We start from the raw sequence: 18,907 nt of genomic DNA, 5'->3' as shown, positions 1-18,907 counted from the left end.
GATTCATGGGGACAACCAAGGCCTTATCTACATTAGAAACGGTTTGTTACTTATACCGGCAAACCATACCCCCATCTCCGGCATGGGGGTGAGGGGAAGACAGCTCATATCAACTCTTTTCCTAGTATAGCTTACATCAGTTCCTCAAAATGAAATAAATTATACTGGCAAACAGATTTTTTTTTCCTATGAGTTTATGCTGGTATAAAACACTCCTAACCAATATTATTATACCAGCTAAAAGACCTACTACACATATAGCCGAAACCCGCTTTTGACTTTGTCCGAAGTGCTGACAATTACAATAAAATTCATCCATTTCACCTACATTCCTTAGTGTGAATGTACAGTAACTCCTCACTTAACGTTGTAGTTATGTTCCTGAAAAATGCTACTTTAAGTGAAACAATGTTAAGCGAATCCAATTTCCCCGTAAGAATTAATGTAAAGGGGGAGGGAGGGGTTAGGTTCCAGGGAAATTGTTTTCACCAGACAAAAGATTTTATATATATATCCCACCATCTGACTTCACCACCTCAACCAAGCTTCACAATCATCATTGCTGTGTACAATATTAAACTGTTTGTTTAAAACTTATACTGTCTCTCTGTGTGTGCGCGTGTGTGTGTCTGTGTATACACACAGACACAGAGTATAAGTTTTAAAAAACAATTTAACACTGTACACAGCAATGATGATTGCAAAGCTTGGTTGAAGTGGTGAAGTCAGATGGTGGGATAGTTCCCACGGAATGCTTTACTGCTAAAATGATGAACTAGAACAGCTGAGCCCTCAAGGGTTAACACAGTGGTGTTAATGTAGCCTCACACTCTACAAGGCACCACAAATGGAGGGAGGGGAGAGAGCATGGCAGAGAGACAGACACACACACCCTATGTGTGAAAGAGATGCGCATGGCCCCTTTAAGTACACTGCCTTTTTAAGTAGATCAGCAAGTTCAGACAGCCCCTGCTGCCAGCACACTCCCACTGTCCTGAGCCCTATCCTGTGTCTCCTCTGTGTCTCTTCCCCCCCCCGGCCCTGCTCTATGGAAATGGGGTAAGTAAGGGGCAGGAGCAGGGGACATTTAGCCCCCCTCTTCCCACCCCTGAATAGCAAGCATAAGGCTCCCGGGAGCAGCTCCAAGGCAGAGGGCAGGAGTAGCACATGGAAGTGGGGGGAAGGACAGCTGAACTGCCCAGCAATTGATAGCTTGCTGGGCAGCTGAGGCACAGGGAACTTCGGGGAGTGGGGAGCTGATAGGGGGGCTGCCGGTCCACCCTGATTCCAAGCCCCCACCAGCTAGCTCCAACGGGCTGCTCTTTCTGCAAGCAGTGGACAAAGCAGGCAGCTGCCAAACAACGTTGTAAGGGAGCGCTGTGCAACTTTAAACAAGCATGTTCTCTAACTGATCAGCAACGTAACAATGAAACAACATTAACTGGGACGACTTTAAGTGAGGAGTTACTGTAGCTGAATAAAGATGCCTTACAGCTTATTCCCCTTCCCACATGGGAATATCTATACGAATATAAATCACCCTTATATTGGTATAACTGCATTCACAAGAGCATTATGTTGCTTTAACTATTCTGGTATACATTTTATTTATTTAGATTTAAAATATTAAAGACATCTACCCCTGGCTCTAGGAGCCTTAATTATAAAATAAATGTATTTAAATTAAATATCATCATCACTGAAATCAATTCTCCAGGAACTCAGCTGGCCAGCCAGTCCTCATCTAGGAAGCATACCCTCAGCCTTTTCCAAAGACCCTATCAAACAAGCATCTTTAGTAGCAAGCCCAGAAAGTCCCCAAATTCAGGCCAAGAAGGGGGAGCAAGTTTCAGAGACAGAGCCCTCACAGGAGAATGCTCTAACAGCCAGCTCCTTTCTTTTATAAGAAGGAGGATCCAATTTGAGAACCCATGCTAACCAAAGCTGTAGCAATACGGCATAGGGAGCCAGGCAGTCTCAAATGACAACACATTAAACTCCATGTGGAGCTAAATGGGCAACCAGTGCAGATCCCAGAGCACTGGTGTCATGTGCTCCCAGTGAAATGACCCACTCAATAAGTGAGCCATTGTATTCTACACAAACTTCAGTCTCCAAATGGTTTTAAGATGTAGTCCCCACGCAGACCGCATTGCAGTAGTCTAATATTAGAGGTGACAAAAGCATAGATAATAGTAGGAAGCATCACATCTCAAAGGAAAGATCGCAACTTCCTGGCCAGATGCAGTGAAAAGCTGACTGGGTCAGCTGTAATATGACTGTCAAACAACGACAACTGGGGGTCTAAAAATCACCCCTCAGTCGCAAACACTATTAACTAATGGCAGATGTGCTCCTTATCACGGAGGCTGATAATATACCTTCAGCATCTCTTCCAGTTGCTTACTCCAACCCATCCTCATCTCGTCAGTCTTATCTGAGTGGGGCCTCTGCCAGCTTACTCTCACCCATGCTCCAATCTCAATTAGACACTGACTGAGGAGCTGAATTGCATCATCCCAGACAGATGCGAGAGAAGCCTACCGTTGGGTGTCATCAACACACTGAAAAAGCTTAACCCCATATCTCATTTTAATCCTCCTAATGGCACCATACACACAATGAACAAGAGGGGTTAAAAATGGTACCATGCAGCACCCCACACATGACAGCTCTTCAAGAAGAGGGGCAATTGCCCACAACTACCCATTGAGATCTGTCCAAGAGGAAAGAAAACAAACTCACTGAAGAGCAGTCCCATCCACCCCATACGGATTCACAGGTGAGTCAGCATCACCTTAACATATCAAAGGTAGTTGACAGACTTTCATCTATTGTCAGGAGATGGACCAATGCAGTGTCTGTGCAACAGGCAGGACTATATCAGACTGAGAAGGGTCAAAGAGATAAATGGCATCTAGGTACCATGGGAGTTGTTCCACCACAACCTTACCTATGTGACAAAGTAACAGGCAATCTGCCCCCTTCTAATCATAATATATTTCTATACCAATCCAAAGTAGTCTTCCTCTCTTCATAATTTACCAAATTTATTTTACTGTGTCTAATGAGCTATAAAAATATAATGGGAATTTTATTTAGCAATTAAAGTACACTTTCAAAAACAGATTTACATAGAAAGTTTGGCATTCTCTGCTCTACATCTTATTCATTTATTACAACCTTACGAAAATACCCAAGTTGTTGTCAGTTATTAATCATGTGTGCAAGAGAAGTGTGATGAATTTCATCTGAATACATTACTGATACTCCTACTTAAGTTTACCTTTATATTTTTAACTTTTGTATCAAAATTCAAATTACAGGAGGCAGTAAATGGGCAAGAAGTTCAACTGAAACTTTACCCTAATTTAAGAATAAAAATTTTAAAATATTTTTAATCGTATTCATTTTTCACAGTGACATTTCTCATTTGAAGCACCTTATTAAACTTAACTTTAGAACATCTGGTAAATGGCAAGCAAGCGTATCACTGGCAACTACTAAGTGGGGAATAACCAGTCCTTATATGGGTATAGTTATACCAAGAGCTTTTACCAAATAATCTCTTTACTGCATAATGGATCTAAATTATAACAGTCCCTATGACATATTCTCCTTATAACTTAATTTATTAATTTCACTGGACAGGCATCATAAGAAAAGTAATGTGCTTAAACAAAATTAATGTCCTCTTTGTGATAAGAATACTTATTACACAAATAAGAGTGAGATCCCACATCCACACACACTCCCAGCTGACGTAATCATACTGAGCTTTCAAGCACTGCTTGGGACACTGATTTTAGAATATCCTGCCTTAACCCACCATGTTTCTCAATTCCATAACTTTCCTTCGGGATCTGACAAGCATTGCATGGATTAAGTCAACTGGAAGGAAATGTAGACCACGGACCATACGCTCAGTTGCATCTGAGGAGAGGAATGGGAGTGTGGAGGTAGGGAAATCTGAGGACCACCATTCAGTGCATGTATTGTTTTGTATTGAAGCCTAATGTCTGCAGGAGTAAATGCTCTACTTCTTCAATCCACTAACATACAAAGGCTTCCTAACACAAAGGGCTCACACAAAGTATTTCACATTTTTTTTTTTATTCCACTAGCTACAACAAAGATTCATGTATTTTTCTGAAAATCCTAATAAAATACTGTATATTTGTTTTCTTTGCTCGAAAACTGACTTATTCGTGGGATTATTATAGAAACTATCAAGTGATTCCCAAATTTAATTTGACTTCCCCCCACCCCACCCACAATATATAAGGGCATCAGATACTTAAAAATTTCAGAACGTCCACTTTAAATCTCTTCCTTTGTAAAGGTATGTTTAATTTCCTTCAGGTTTTTCAAAAAGGTGGTTCTTCTTTACCCTGACAGTTAATCTTAAAATTTTGAAAACAAAGATGTTTTGAGGATCTTTTTTCTTATAAGTTAAATGAAAAGCAAAAAGATCAGCCTTCTGATGACAGCCCTGTTGCAAATAGAACTATGGATAAAATATTGGTCTCTCCCTAACAACATGGCTCTTCATCAGAACCAACACATTACATTTGTCCGATTCTGCATTTGGGACACAAACCTTGCATGTATGAAGGGGAGGCTTCTACTTCAGCAATTATTGCTGCTGTTAGAGGAGTCTAAAATTTTTATTTATACAACTTAGTTTGTACACTTTCCAAATAGTTTCAGGAGGCATTTTTAAGTATCGTCTCAAAAATTACTTGCTCATTTTCTTTTACAACACTATTCAGAGTAGCAGCCGTGTTAGTCTGTATTCGCAAAAAGAAAAGGAGTACTTGTGGCACCTTAGAGACTAACCAATTTATTTGAGCATAAGCTTTCGTGAGCTAAAGGTCACTTCACAATGAAGTAAGCTGTAGTTCACGAAAGCTTATGCTCAAACAAATTGGTTAGTCTCTAAGGTGCCACAAGTACTCCTTTTCTTTTTACAACACTGTCAAATACAGGACTGTAAAAGACTCTCAAAACAGAAACATGTCATGATGTGTTTGTACAGAAATATAGTGCATACATGCCTTAGTTCACACAAAAGCCAAATAATTAGATTACACCACCCAACCCTAAAGCAAAGTTTTCAATTCAAATGAAAGCAGGAATTCAATTGGCTCAGTAGGTACAAAAATCCATCAAGGACCAAATCCTGGTCACACGGAAGTCAGTGGCAAAATTCTCGAACTTCAGCGGGACACAGATTTGGTCCCAACCAATTCTTTAAAAAACACAATTTGCAGGGTTGGTAATTTCACGAGAAAAACTAGTTTAGGACAGGGCACTGATAAATACCTGTTTAAGCCAGGAAAAATAAAATTATTATTAGACAATAGTAATGAAAATTACTGAAAAATACTTAACTTGATACTAGTTTTGCAGTAATATAGTCTGTTTAATTTTAATTAAAGGAAATAAAACCAGAAATTGCCTCATCCTAAAGCTCTATGCCATTGCCTCAGCTATCTCAAATAGAAACTGAAACTTCTGAAATCTGGGAATTCCCCTTCTTTGTTTTGGGGAAATAATGGTTTTAGATAGAGATGCATCAGGTATCAATTCCAAATACTGATGAAAGATCTGAAGTATGTTAAGAGAAATGTTTAACTAAAAAAAAAAAAAAAAAAAAATCTAGAGATCTTAAAGTCCTAAAACTTAATTTTAATAAAGACAAAAATAAAATTTAAAAGAACAACAGGTTACTTACTGGTAACTGATATTCTTTGAGAGTTGCCTCTGTGTATTCCCACTTGGGGGTTGGCACCCATTGGCAACAAGCTCTTGGAATCCCTAGCAAAGCAAAGGAGTACTTGTGGCACCTTAGAGACTAACAAATTTATTAGAGCATAAGCATACGTGAGCTACACCTCACCTCATCGGATGCATACAGTGGAAAATATAGTGGGGAGATTTTATATACACAGAGAACATGAAACAATGGGTGTTACCATACACACTGTAACAAGAGTGATCAGGAAAGGTGAGCTATTACCAACAGGAGAGCGGGGGCGGGGGGAAGAAGGAGACAACCTTTTGTAGTGATAACCAAGGTGGGCCATTTCCAGCAGTTGATAAGAACAGCAGGAGGGGAAATAAACAAGGGGAAATAGTTTTACTTTGTGTAATGACCCATCCACTCCCAGTCTTTATTCAAGCCTAAGTTAATTGGATCCAGTTTGCAAATTAACTCCAATTCAGTAGTCTCTCCTTGGAGTCTGTTTTTGAAGTTTTTTTTTGTTGAAGAATTGCCACTTTTAGGTCTGTAATCGAGTGACCAAAGAGATTGAAGTGTTCTCCAACTACTTTTTGAATGTTATAAATCTCGACGTCTGATTTGTGTCCATTTATTCTTTTATGTAGAGACTGTCCAGTTTGGCCAATGTACATGGCAGAGGGGCAATGCTGGCACATGAGGGCATAGATCACACTGGCAGATGTGCAGGTGAACGAGCCTCTCATAGTGTGGCTGATGTGATTAGGCCCTATGATGGTGTCCCCTGATGAATAGATATGTGGACACAGTTGACAACGGTCTTTGTTGCAAGGATAGGTTCCTGGGTTAGTGTTTTTGTTGTGTGGTGTGTGGCTGCTGGGGAGTATTTGCTTCAGGTTCAGGAGCTGTCTGTAAGCAAGGACTTGCCTGTCTCCCAAGATCTGTGGGAGTGATGGGTCGTCCTTCAGGATAGGGTGCAGATTCTTGATGATGCGATGGAGAGGTTTTAGTTGGGGGCTGAAGGTGATGACTAGTGGTGTTCTGTTATTTTCTTTGTTGGGCCTGTCCTGTAGTAAGTAACTTCTGGGTACTCTTCTGGCTCTTGTCAATCTGTTTCTTCACTTCAGCAGGTGGGTATTGTAGTTGTAAGAACGCTTGATAGAGATCTTGTAGGTGTTTGTCTGTCTGAGGGGTTGGAGCAAATGCGGTTGTATCGTAGAGCTTGGCTGTAGACAATGGGGTCACCCCCCCCCTCCCCCCGGCTCTCCTGCTGGTAATAGCTCACCTTTCCTGATCACTCTTGTTACAGTCTGTATGGTAACACCCATTGTTTCATGTTCTCTATGTAAGTAAAATCTCCCCACTATATTTTCCACTCTGTGCATCCGATGAAGTGAGCTGTAGCTCACGAAAGCTTATGCTCTAATAAATTTGTTAGTCTCTAAGGTGCCACAAGTACTCCTTTTCTTTTTACGGATACAGACTAACACGGCTGCTACTCTGAAACCTAGCAAAGTAGTGTTCTTTGGGACTTCATGATCACCCTCTATTGACATCAGCATTCAACATCTGAGCATATATAAGAGTATGGCCACCAAACACCTGAGTTCCTTCTTATGGAGCCAAATTACGTTAAGAACCCCAAGATAGAGGGAAAGTCTGAATGCACAGAGACAACTCTCATACAACAGTTACCAGAAAATAGCTTCTCCTTTTATGAGGGCCTCTGTGTACAGTATTCTCGCTTGTGGAAGAATGGCAAGCAACACCACCTACAACAGACAACGGATTGAGGAGTTCTTTAGGTAAACAAATACCGAACTACTGATCGCTGAAATCTAGAATCAGAGTGGGAAGCAAGATCTAACACAGAGTATTTAGGGAGGATGTGAACTGAATTCCTCGTGGCTGCTCAACATCTCTCTCCTATAGGTATTTGTCTCAGACATGCTACCCAGGTAACAGCAGCACTGCAGTATTTGAGGGCTTGTCTACATTTGTAACACTACAGTGGCACTGCAGCACCACTGTACTGCTTCAGTGCAGACACTACCTATGCCGATGGGAGGGGTTCTCCTATTAGCATAGGTAATCCATCTCCACAAGAGGCAGTAGCTAGGTCAACAGAAGAATTCTAAATCTTCTCATTCTGATTCTTCCATTGACCTAGTACTGTCTACACCAGGGATTGTCAGCTTAACTACAATGATGAGGAGTGTGGATTTTTCACACCCCTGAGAAACATAGCTGGGTCAACCTAACTTTTTAGTGTGGACCTATCCTCAGTGTGCAATGAGACTTCATCCCCGTTGGGAAGGAAACTTGAACCTTAGAACTGCAAACACCTCTGAGTGGAAATACCCTATCTTTTACAGTTCTCCCCAATGACACAAATGTTAAGATTTATACAAGGTCTTAGTCTTTTCTAAGTAAAAGCAAAGTTCTCTTCACATGAAAGAGAGGTTCCTAACCTCCTTCTCAGAGGAAAAAAAAGAAAGTGAGGTAAGTAGGGGGCTAAAAAATGCAAAAGTGTATATTTCTATGATTTTCAGATAAATGCAACATTTTTCCATAGAAATTGCAAATCTTCAAAACCAAGGGCAGTACTTCTGAAAAGACAAAGAAATACCAACTCAGGAGCTACAATTTATCCACTAGACCCTGATGCTACAATCTGATCTAAACAAGCAGCTTCTTGCACCAGCGTGGAGCCCCATTAAATTAAACAGATACTCCTGGGGGAATTCTGCACCACTGCATGCATACAGAATTCATGTCCCCTGCAGATTTTTTTTTGCTTTCCAGAGGAAAGATGACTTCTGACGGGGAAGAAAAGGAAGCTGCAAGAGTGGTCACATGCTCCTCCACAGCAGCGCGGGCACGTCAGTTCTGGCACCCGGAGCAGCCAGCAGAGACATCAGTTATCTCCCCCCCCCCCCGGGGGGGGGGGGCAGGACTGGGTGGACATGGGAAGACATCAGTCACCACGGGGGGGGGGGGGGGGGGCGGGGCGGGCAGGGCATGCATGCCAGTGACAGAGGCTCTGTCTCTCTCGCTCGCTATTGCAGCATGCCTGACGTGGTGGGGCAAGGCTTCAGGGTGTTTCTGAGGAGGCAGTCATGGGGCACAGCAGAATGTAGCAGTCTGCTTGCTTAGTGAATTGTTCCCAATATTCTTAGTGAATTGCCCCAGGAGTATAAAATGGATGCACAAGTTTTAAGGTTCCTTTAATTGCCAGAGTGGTGTAAAGGAGCCTTTTGTAAATAACTATATAGCCTTATAAATGCTTATGGTGCTTTAGTGATTAGAACTGGTCTAAATTCGATAGGAAGTTTTTTCAGCCCCCAATGTGACCCGTGAACTGTTTACTACTGGCCTTTCTGGAGATGGTCAGTAGCCAATAGAAATTGTGAGTTTGATGCCCCAGCCCTCACTTGCTCTTTCAGTTACCTATGGTGTAATACTGATGTTATGGCTACATATACTTGTTGACTAACAACCAGAAATAAATAGCTACATTACTATTCAACAAAGGGGGTGTGGAGATTTCCTCCAATGGTCCTCACTCCCATTCTCCATCCATTGTATTGTAATTTAAATAAGTTATCAAAATAATTGAAACTGGCATGATTATATTACATTATTTTTACAAATAAATTATGCAGAATTTTGCAGAATTTAAAATATTGTGTGCAGAACTTTTAATTTTTTGGCCCAGAATTCCCCCAGGAGTAAATGAAACTCTACACAGGAGTTATGGTCCGCATGTAGACCCTATGACAAAATCAGGGTCCAAGTCAGTACAGTTTGTGTTGAAGTGGTGGTGTACATGAAAGTCCTACTATTTTTAAGGGTTCTAAAGCTTGTAGCAAAAATTTAACATAGTTCAAAACAACATGAGGGGAGAAGAATTTTTTTAATTTTACCATTTGTTTCCTTATTATGAGTTTACAACACTGTGTAGAGTAAAAAATAGAGGCACAGTTACAACTGGTATGATGGTAATACCTTACATTAATGGACTGAAAAATGTGCCAATTTTATTTAAAAAATTAAAACATAGAACTGATACATAAGATAGTTACAGCTAGAAAGAATTTAAAACTTTTCATAAAAAAGTTAACTCCATTAAAATAGTTCCCTATGGCAACTGCCAATCTTGAAATGAACCGAATAAACAGTAAAACTGGAAGAGTTTATGAATTCTCTATTACCCGGATATTGGTTTTTCGCACTTTATTTTCTCTTCAATTGGAATCCAGTGTCTTATCTGCCTCTCTTCCATCTATATTATCAGAGTTTTCCCTTCCCCCTACCATCCCAAACAAAGCAACAGCTGTGCTAAATTGCCTCCTCTGAGAATGCAGCTCTCTGAATATACTGGACTGCCTGTGTGAAACAGTAACTGAAGTAGTTTCCAACCGCACATTTAAGAGCAAATGGTTGTCTGTCACTAGTCTGCCTGAGACAGTTGCATCTAATTCTTTGCTTAGCCTACACATCCCTCCCAGAACCACCATGCCCAAAAAGGACTAGTGTCTATGACCCAACACCTATTTCTGTTCTACTACAGTGGTTTCCAGCAGCATCAGGAGTGCTGAACTTCAGGATTCTGGCACCCAAACTTTCCCTCTTCCTTATAAAAGTCTCCATGATAGTGCAGCACTGCAAACCCACCTCAACCCATCCTAATTCAAAGTATGCATGCTATAATCCATCTTGGGACCCAAGCTGCTCCATAACCTCATCTCATGATTGCACAGACCCATTCAAACCCTGGGTGCTTTAACTCACCAACAGGGCTCAGTTACCCTGTACCCACACCTCACAACTGATGCATACAAACCACAAAAACTCTAATTCTCTTAAAACACAGATTGACCATTCCATACTGCTGTCAATGAGCAAACGCTTCATTCAAACCATGGACGCTCTTACTCACACTTGGTTTGAGCTATTCTGTATCCCCATCTAGCGATCACACACACGGAACGATTCGGAACACCCTGGCGCATTAACCTGGCCAAAGCTCAGGCCCTTTCAAACTGTGCGTCCTCTAGTCTGGCATGGGGGGCAGGCCAAGGCAGCCCACCTTCCGAACACATGCGTTTTAATCCATGTTCCCTATTCCCATCTAGCAGGGAGCCAGCCTCACCCTCTCCAACCCATCCTAGGGCTTAGGCCGCTTCACATACCCCTCTTGCCATCGCGCAGCCCCATTCAAACGGCGGGTGGGCTGGCTGAGTCGGGGACGCTCCATACGCCCACCTCACAAGCGCTCAGCCCCACCCCACCCTAGGAGACGGTCACTGCCCCCGGCCTATTCACACACGGGCGGGAATTGGGGGCTCCAGCCCCAGTCACACAGCGCACGCTTTGCCCTGGCCTGGCGGGGCTTACGCCGTAACTACCCCCGTTTCACCCACCGCGCGCCCCATGCCAGCACGGCCCAGGGCCGGAGTCCAACTCCCCCCTCGCCCAGGCGTGTCTCTGGGGTGAGGGGAAACCACACGCGTGTGGGTGGGTGGAGGGCGGTGTCAGTGGGTCCGGGTTGGGGGGTCCGGACCCTCCCCGGATCTGGGAGGGGACCGTGCACCTCCAATCCCTGCCCGGCAACCCTGCGGCCCGGAATCCAAGCGGAGGATTATTCTCCTTCTAGGGCTGCAGAGAGCGCAGGAGCTAGACAATACCCAGCCGCAACTCCCCGGAGAGGCGGCACCAGCCCGGCGGCCTCCCTCACGTCGGAGCAGTGTGTGCGGCGGGGGTATCTCCCCTAGCTTACCTGCGAAGGACACGGAGCGGGGAAGGAACCACTCCGTCCGCCAGGCGGGCTCCCGCGCTCGGGGCCGCCGCTGCAGCTCACCCGCTCTGGATTACTGTCATTCAGTAGCGGCTACCTGACCCGACGTGGGGGGGAGGGAACAACAGGCACCACCACAAACAGAGGAGGAAGGGAGAAAACGCATGCGCATAAGTTCCTCTCTCCGGACGAGGTGGGGAATGAGCCCATCCGCGCAGGCGCTGGGTGATGAACAGCGGCGCGCGTCCGCCCGCCTACGATTGGAGCGTCTGTGGCGCAAGTGACTGCGCGCGCCCGGCCTGAGAGACACAACGATCGTAACTGCCCAACTGCCGCTGGCCGTGGGAGCAGCTCGCGCTCAGCTACTGGGGTAGAGGGTTAGAGGCGCGCGCACGCTCCTGCTGCGGCCGGTCGCCACAGAGAACAAGGAAGGAGCCTCGCCGGTGATTGTTTCCCCATCGCTCGCGTTCAGTGGGGCTGACTCCAGTCCACCATTCATTAAAATGGCCCTGGAACATCTCGAAGGGACGTCCCTGGATGCTACCCCAGACTGCTTTTAGGGCCCTTTTTCACTCGCGTCCCTTGGGGAGCCTGTCTACGCTGTTGCAGATCACCTGAGTGCCTCTAATAATTAAGGGTTTCAGAGTAACAGCTGTGTTAGTCTGTATTTGCAAAAAGAAAAGGAGTACTTGTGGCACCTTAGAGACTAACCAATTTATTTGAGCATGAGCTTTACTGAGCTACAGCTCACTTGCATCCGATGAAGTGAGCTGTAGCTCACCGAAAGCTTATGCTTAAATAAATTGGTTAGTCTCCAAGGTGCCACAAGTACTCCTTTTCTAATAATTAATTGTTCGCATTTATACATCTTCAGGGGTGCTGCAATTTTTATAGTGGAGGTGCTGATGATAGAAATCATGTATCTGGTGTTTGTGATTCCTACTTCAAGCCAGTGGGTGCAGCAGCACTCCCAGCACCCCTAGTTCCAGCACCACTGTTCATCTTTGGCCTGCTTTACAAACATTGATCTCTCTCCTTAATTAACTCGTTTTTTCTCCTCTGCTACACTGAAGTCAGTTATTGCTTTGTTCACAGCTCATTTCAGAGATGTGTCAGCAATGTGTACATACACCAGCTAATCCATGAACTACCATCCAAACCCTGGCCCGCATGCTATACATACATCATTTCTAAAAGAGAAAGGTACCGTCTGTAGAGACAACAGGTCCCAGGATGAAAAGTTCTGTCTAAGCAGACCACAGTAAATCAAGATGGAGCAAGGCATGATTTTTGTGAGGCTGTGTGCACTGCTTTTTAAAATCTATAGCAGGAAACCAGGCAGAAGGAATTGGGGAAGATTTCACACAGAAGCCTCCCACCTCCACCCCTTAAAGCAGAAAGAGAGAGGGAATGATGTTAGGGATTGCACCATAACAAGCAAACACTGTTTTCCTTATACTAAGAAAAGTTCTGTGTTTGGTGTTAGAAGAAAGCAATCCTTCCTGTTGTCACATGGCACAGTGTCAGAAGTTGACTCATTTTGAACCAGCATAAATGAAAGGAAAATTAAATACCAAATTTCAATCCTCCACCAGGCTTTCAGTTTGATAGGCCAATGGAGTGGCCTGAGTGAAAAGAAGGCTTCGCCAGATTTCTAACTGCAACAAAGTTTAGCACCATAAGTGGTAAGTCACCTCAATATTTAATCCAAGGAGGAGCAAAGCTGAAAATATTCATAAATCATTTTCCTTCACTGAAGGAGGAGATAACTATTTTGCCTCACTACGCATTTATAATTCTTAGAATGAGCCAGTTAAATAGTGGATAAGGAGAACTGGTTGACAAGTTGTTTAGACTTTCAAATGACCTTTGGCAGTCTCTCACAAGAGACCAGTGAGGAAACTAAGTCTGAAGTGAGAGATAAAGTATTGTCATGCATCAAAAATTGGCTAAGAGACAGGAAACAGTAAAGGAATGAATGGTCAAATTCCATCATGACAAACGGTTAGCAGCAGAATGTCATTCAATTCTGTACTAGAACTAATGTTGGTTAATATATTTATTAATTATCTGAAAATGGAGGTAAGCAATGAGATGTCAATATTTGCAGATGACATAATGTTATTCAGGTTCATCAAGGCCATGGAAGACTGAAATCTTCAGAGGAACTTACCCAAACTAGATGAACCGGCAACATGAAGGAAAATTAAGTTCACCTTTGATTATTAATATTTATAAATGCAAAGTAATGTTCATTAGAGGGAAAAATCAAACTAGTTATACATGATAACCTCTCAAGGTCCCTTCCAGTCATATGATTCTGTGTAATGGGATTTAAATTAATTGTGTCAGATTAGGAAAATTACATCGGCGTTATTGTCAACAGCTCAATAAAGATCTTTGATCGATGTGCAGGTAGAGTTAAAAAAAAAAAGCAAACAAAATGTTAGGATGCATAAGGAATAGGGTGAAGAATAATACAGAAAATATGCCATTGTATATATGGTGCAGCCTCATCAAGAATATTATCACCCATTTCACAAGGGATTTTGAAGTATAAGAAGAGATACATAGGGGGTCACTAAGAACAATTAGAGGCATGGACAAACTTTTGAGTAGCCTGGGATTGTTTACAGTAGAGAAGATGAATAACAGGGGACATGACAAAAATATACAAAATAATTAATGATCTGGCCAAGGTAGACTGGGAGCTTCTGTTCTCCCTGTCTCAAAAATAGAAGAAGGGGATATTCAATTAAATTGAAAGGTGGTAAATCCAAAAGTGATAAAAGGAGACACTTTTTCACACAAGACATAATTAGACTGTGGAACACAAAAGATGACTTAATCTGGACAAGTATTGAAGCTGGTGAAAATTGGATCTATAATCTAATGTTAATTCTTGTTAAATATATTTTATAGGACAAAAGTGGGTTAGGAGTTGATATGAGACCAGGTGACTGTTACTTAAACACTTACAGGGGCCATTTGAGGAAGGTTCTAGATAGAAGCTGAACAGTGAAATAGTGAAAGTGTGTAGCATTAGGTTACTACTTTTTTCTGGTTGAGTCTTTGGTAAGGAATCACACAAAGAATCATTTTCTTCATTGTCACATCACAGGCCACTTCTCTATATTTAACTTGTAGCTGCAGCAATCAGCTTCATTTTATGCAGTTTAGGTGTAGCATTCAGGTCCCTGGCAAATTGTCAACATTATTCTTAGCCAACAAAGACAAATTGTTAATCAAAGATCTAAAGAAAAACTTAAAAAGTTTCCCTTTTAAATTAAAATTACATTAAGCAGTGTACACCAGCCAATTAATTTTCCCTTTCTTATATTAAATAATCCATACAAAAATCTTCATTAGCAGACACATTACAAGTTGCACTGTTAACACTCAATGATAGGAAATGGCAGAGAGGACACAACTACATGAAAGTGTAGTGGGACATAAAGGTTTACTGTTATGAATTTGGTGTAACCACATTACTCATATTAACAATTGGCAAAGCCACAAGTGAGTTATGCCATTCATTCCAAATGAGAGCTACTAAAACATTTATAGTACACTACCATCAAATCACATCATACTCTGTATATTCCACATATATCACAGAAATTTTTTTTGTAATAAATCTAATCTATTTGTCTATCCTGCAGTCAGATACTCTTCTGGATAGTAATTTATTATTGTAGCATCTCAAAGCTGTTTCTCAGACACATGCATATCCTGAATAATATCAAAAGTGTATATTTCTGTGATTTCTTGTTTGCTTATGCATTTTGTGCAGAAGTGTAACTATTCTGCATTTTTCATACATCATCATCCTGGCAAATCCCAAAGGGACATGGCCTCCTTGCAAACTGAGTGCCACATTATTCTTACAACTTGTCCTCAAAACTGCCAAAGTACAAACATTACTTTATCCAACTAATGAATATACTTTAAAATATTTCAAAACTGTTTCTCTGAGGAGTAAGAATTTATATCTGTACCCTGTTGAGTTGGAAGTTATCAATATATCTGTAATTGAACATGATCAAATAAATTGAAAATTAAATATTTCTATTAGCTGACATAAAATGTGTGTGTGTCTTTCCAGGTGCAAAATACAGCGTACTTGCAGTAAGAAACGTAAATGGAATGTTATTCAGAATGCTATGGAAAGATAAATAGTCATTGACTTTTAGTCTTACACATTCCTACTTCTCTTCCAGTACATGATTTTCATTGGTGGCCTTGTCTGTGTTTTAGTTAAAATAGGAACTAGACCCAGAGCAAACCGTGAGTTATTGATATCATCAGAATCTTCCTTTTTGAGTATGTTTAAGTTCAATACAATACACATAGACTATAGTCCTTAGTGAAAACTGAAAGACATTCTTCCTGCATTAATCACAGTACAGTTTTCATTCAGTTCAGTTAAATATGAAGCTAATAATAAAGATTATCCCAGTGGTTAACAATGTCTTCTAAGGCTTACACAATACAGTAGTTGCCAGTCAGCCACAGACTAGTTCAAATGAACTATTTGTACCATGCTACTATTTCCAGGTCTCCCAGTTAGAAGTGAAAATGCTATATAGGTTTTTATATTACTTTCGTCACTGTAGTATCTGAGTATCTTCCAATAGTGCATTAAGCAACATGACTACAAATCTGTCACACACAGTTTATTCTCTCATCCTCCCCACAGAGGGAGAAGAGTGTGCAGTAGAGTGTCTTGTTTTGGTAGTGTATTTTTTTAAAATATAAATCTGTTGCTATGTGTTTATAGTAGAGAAGGCAAGATCAAAGAAATATGCCTTGCACTTGTAGTGGAAAGCAGTGAGGTTCATGATGGTTCTTAGAGGAGTTAATTCCACCGTCTTAGTCCGCCCCGGAAAAAGTTCTGTCTTCTGCACAGACAAGCTTTACTCTTATTGTTGAGAGTTCCACTACACCACAGGATGGTAATTGTCAACCATGGTCTTCATTCCAAAGCATGAGACAATCTTTAGCTATCCAGAGCCCAGCTCATGGAGCATTCAAAAATAAGGACTAAGAATTTGATTTGAAATTCTGTGAGAAGCCACGGTAGAGGGCAGAGGACAGGTTCGATATGTTTGTGGTAGTCTTTGTTGCTAATCCTTAGCACTTCTGTGTTTTCCATTGAAGGGTTTCAAAGCACTTCATAAACACTAATGGCTGGACTGCGGTTGACCCTTATGTGACTGCACAATGGAGCTTTCCCAACTTATGTGGCCCACATAAAGACCAGACAGAACTGGTCATGCAATCTGCTGTAATGTACAGTGGAAATGTGTATCATCCCTGATAGAAAAACACACCAGCTCAGAACAGCTAAGAGTCATGTGAATATGAGAATATACCCTTAGGATACATGTTCAGTTATTTCTCAGCCCCCCTGGTGTAAGATTGGGGTGGAACTTTGGTTATATAACAGTAGTTAAATTTCATTCTCTTTTTTCTCTTCCTCATATTGCGTGCATCCCCCACCCCCTTTTTAAGGGCATGTTAAAAAAGCTGGTTCTTAAGTCAGCTTTCTCCGTATTTTTTGAGAGGATCTTCCATCAGACATTTCCACAGCATTGTTTCTCCAGACTTTGTAGAGGCTTTCCTGTGCGGCTGTGGGTCCAGTTACACATCCTTACCATAAATAATGCAGCTACTGGCATCCCCAAAATCATGTGCCCTAAGGAAAAAGGACTCTATTTGTAATAGGATTTAGTGATCATCCAAGGGAGCAATATCCCAAACATACACAACAGCAGTTGCTAGTCATACTTCACCACCTAAGTAAACAAAGTGAATTCCTGTAGCAGACATGATCATCAAGAGATTTATCCTCCAAGCTCCCTAATGGTGATGCATCTGTCCCTTGCTTAAATCCTGTCTTCCTGCCATCTGTTCCTATACATTCTTTTTAGCCACAAGTAGTGATTAATCAGCTACTTGGAAAAACATTTCTTTTAATTTATGATCTAAGTTAGTTAATAAATGAAAAATGTTACATCTCAGAAAAAAGTATAAATGAAGCACAAATCTACACTGTGCCTGTGATAGGATTTCTTGTTAGTACTGTAGGATTGTTGTAAGGCCTAATTTATTAGGGCTAAATTATGCTAATAGCACTTAGCTCATGAGAAGGGTTGATGCAGAGATACGTGTTTTCAGTAGGAGCATCAGGAACCATTCTACCTCAGAGAGGGAGAAGGCTTCCCAGATCCACTCACTTGCACAGTCAGAAGCTCAGTTTGCCTCACCCCTTAAGAGGTGCAGTGCTGTCTCCTCTATATGACCAGTATGTGAGAGTGAGGAAAGAGCCTTGGCTCTGGCTATTCCCCACTCCTTTTTGGATGAATAGTTCCTAGGAGACAGAACAATTCAGGAGAAGTCTCTCTGTTCCCTCAAGGCAGGAGTGCCGTTCTTTCTTGTCCTGGGAAAGCTCCTTATTCCCTTTCCAACCATTGTGTAGACACAAACAGTCAACCATAGTCCAGCCTTTAGTATTTATGAAGTGCTTTGAAATCCTTAGAAGACATGATAGAAGTGCTAAGGATTATTACTTGCAACTGCACTATAAATAATGTTATAAACACAAGAATACTAGGAGTCTCACTCTCCCCTGCATGGCAGTAATTATCCATGAAGTTCTTCCAAATAATTGTTCTATTATGGAATTGATTCCCCTCCCCTGCCCAGAAGAAATCTAGGCTTCTACCTCCTTAAGCCACTGTTGAGGCAACCACACTCAGTTTAGATCAGGGGCAGGTAAACTTTTTGGCCTCAGGGCCACATCAGGTTTCTGAAATTGTACGGAGGGCCTGTTTGGGGAGGCTGTGCCTCCCCTAACAGCCAGGCATGGCCCTGCCCCGCCTCCCCATCCAACCCCTACTGCTTTTTGCTCCCTGATGGCCCCCTGCCCCATCCACCCCGCCCCTGCTCCCTGACCACCCCCAGATTTCTTGCCCCTGACTTCCCCATCCAAGCCCCCATCTCCTTCCTGACTGCCCTCCCCAGGACCCCTGCCCCCATTCAACCCCTGTTCCCTGCCCTCTAACCGCCCTGACCCCTGTCCACACCCCCACCTCCTGACCACCACCCCGAACTCCCCTGCCCTCTATCCAACCTCCCCTGCTCCCTTACCACGCTGCCTGGAGCACTGGTGGTTGGCAGCACCCAGCCACGCCGCCCAGAGCACCGGGACAGGCAGCTGTGTCACCCGGCTGGAGCCAGCCACACCACCGCGCAGCACAGAGCACTGGGTCAGGCTGCGGCTTTGCAGCTGCACTGCCCGGCAGGAGCTGGCAGCCCCGCCGCCCAGAGCATTGCACCAGTGGTGCAGTGAGCTGAGGCTG

General features: G+C 42.5%; 1 protein-coding gene across 7 annotated transcripts in view; it reads right to left on the bottom strand.

Moving 5' to 3' along the window:
• The window catches only part of RALGPS2 (Ral GEF with PH domain and SH3 binding motif 2), a 264,748-nt gene extending 253,021 nt beyond the window's left edge, over positions 1–11,727 (bottom strand). For 5 of the 7 annotated variants that reach the window (XM_074961031.1, XM_074961026.1, XM_074961025.1 and 2 more), the window contains exon 1: positions 11,526–11,727. The gene's annotated coding sequence lies outside the window, so the exon portion shown is untranslated. The remainder of the gene's footprint in view (positions 1–11,525) is intronic. The other 2 variants (XM_074961029.1, XM_074961032.1) reach the window with 1 other exon arrangement.
• Between the last annotated feature and the right edge of the window lie 7,180 nt (positions 11,728–18,907).

The sequence above is a fragment of the Natator depressus genome, chromosome 8 (assembly GCF_965152275.1).
Source record: "Natator depressus isolate rNatDep1 chromosome 8, rNatDep2.hap1, whole genome shotgun sequence".
NCBI lineage: Eukaryota > Metazoa > Chordata > Testudines > Cheloniidae > Natator > Natator depressus.
The sequence above is the reverse complement of the archived record's forward strand: the minus strand, read 5'-3'. Positions and strand labels throughout refer to the sequence as shown.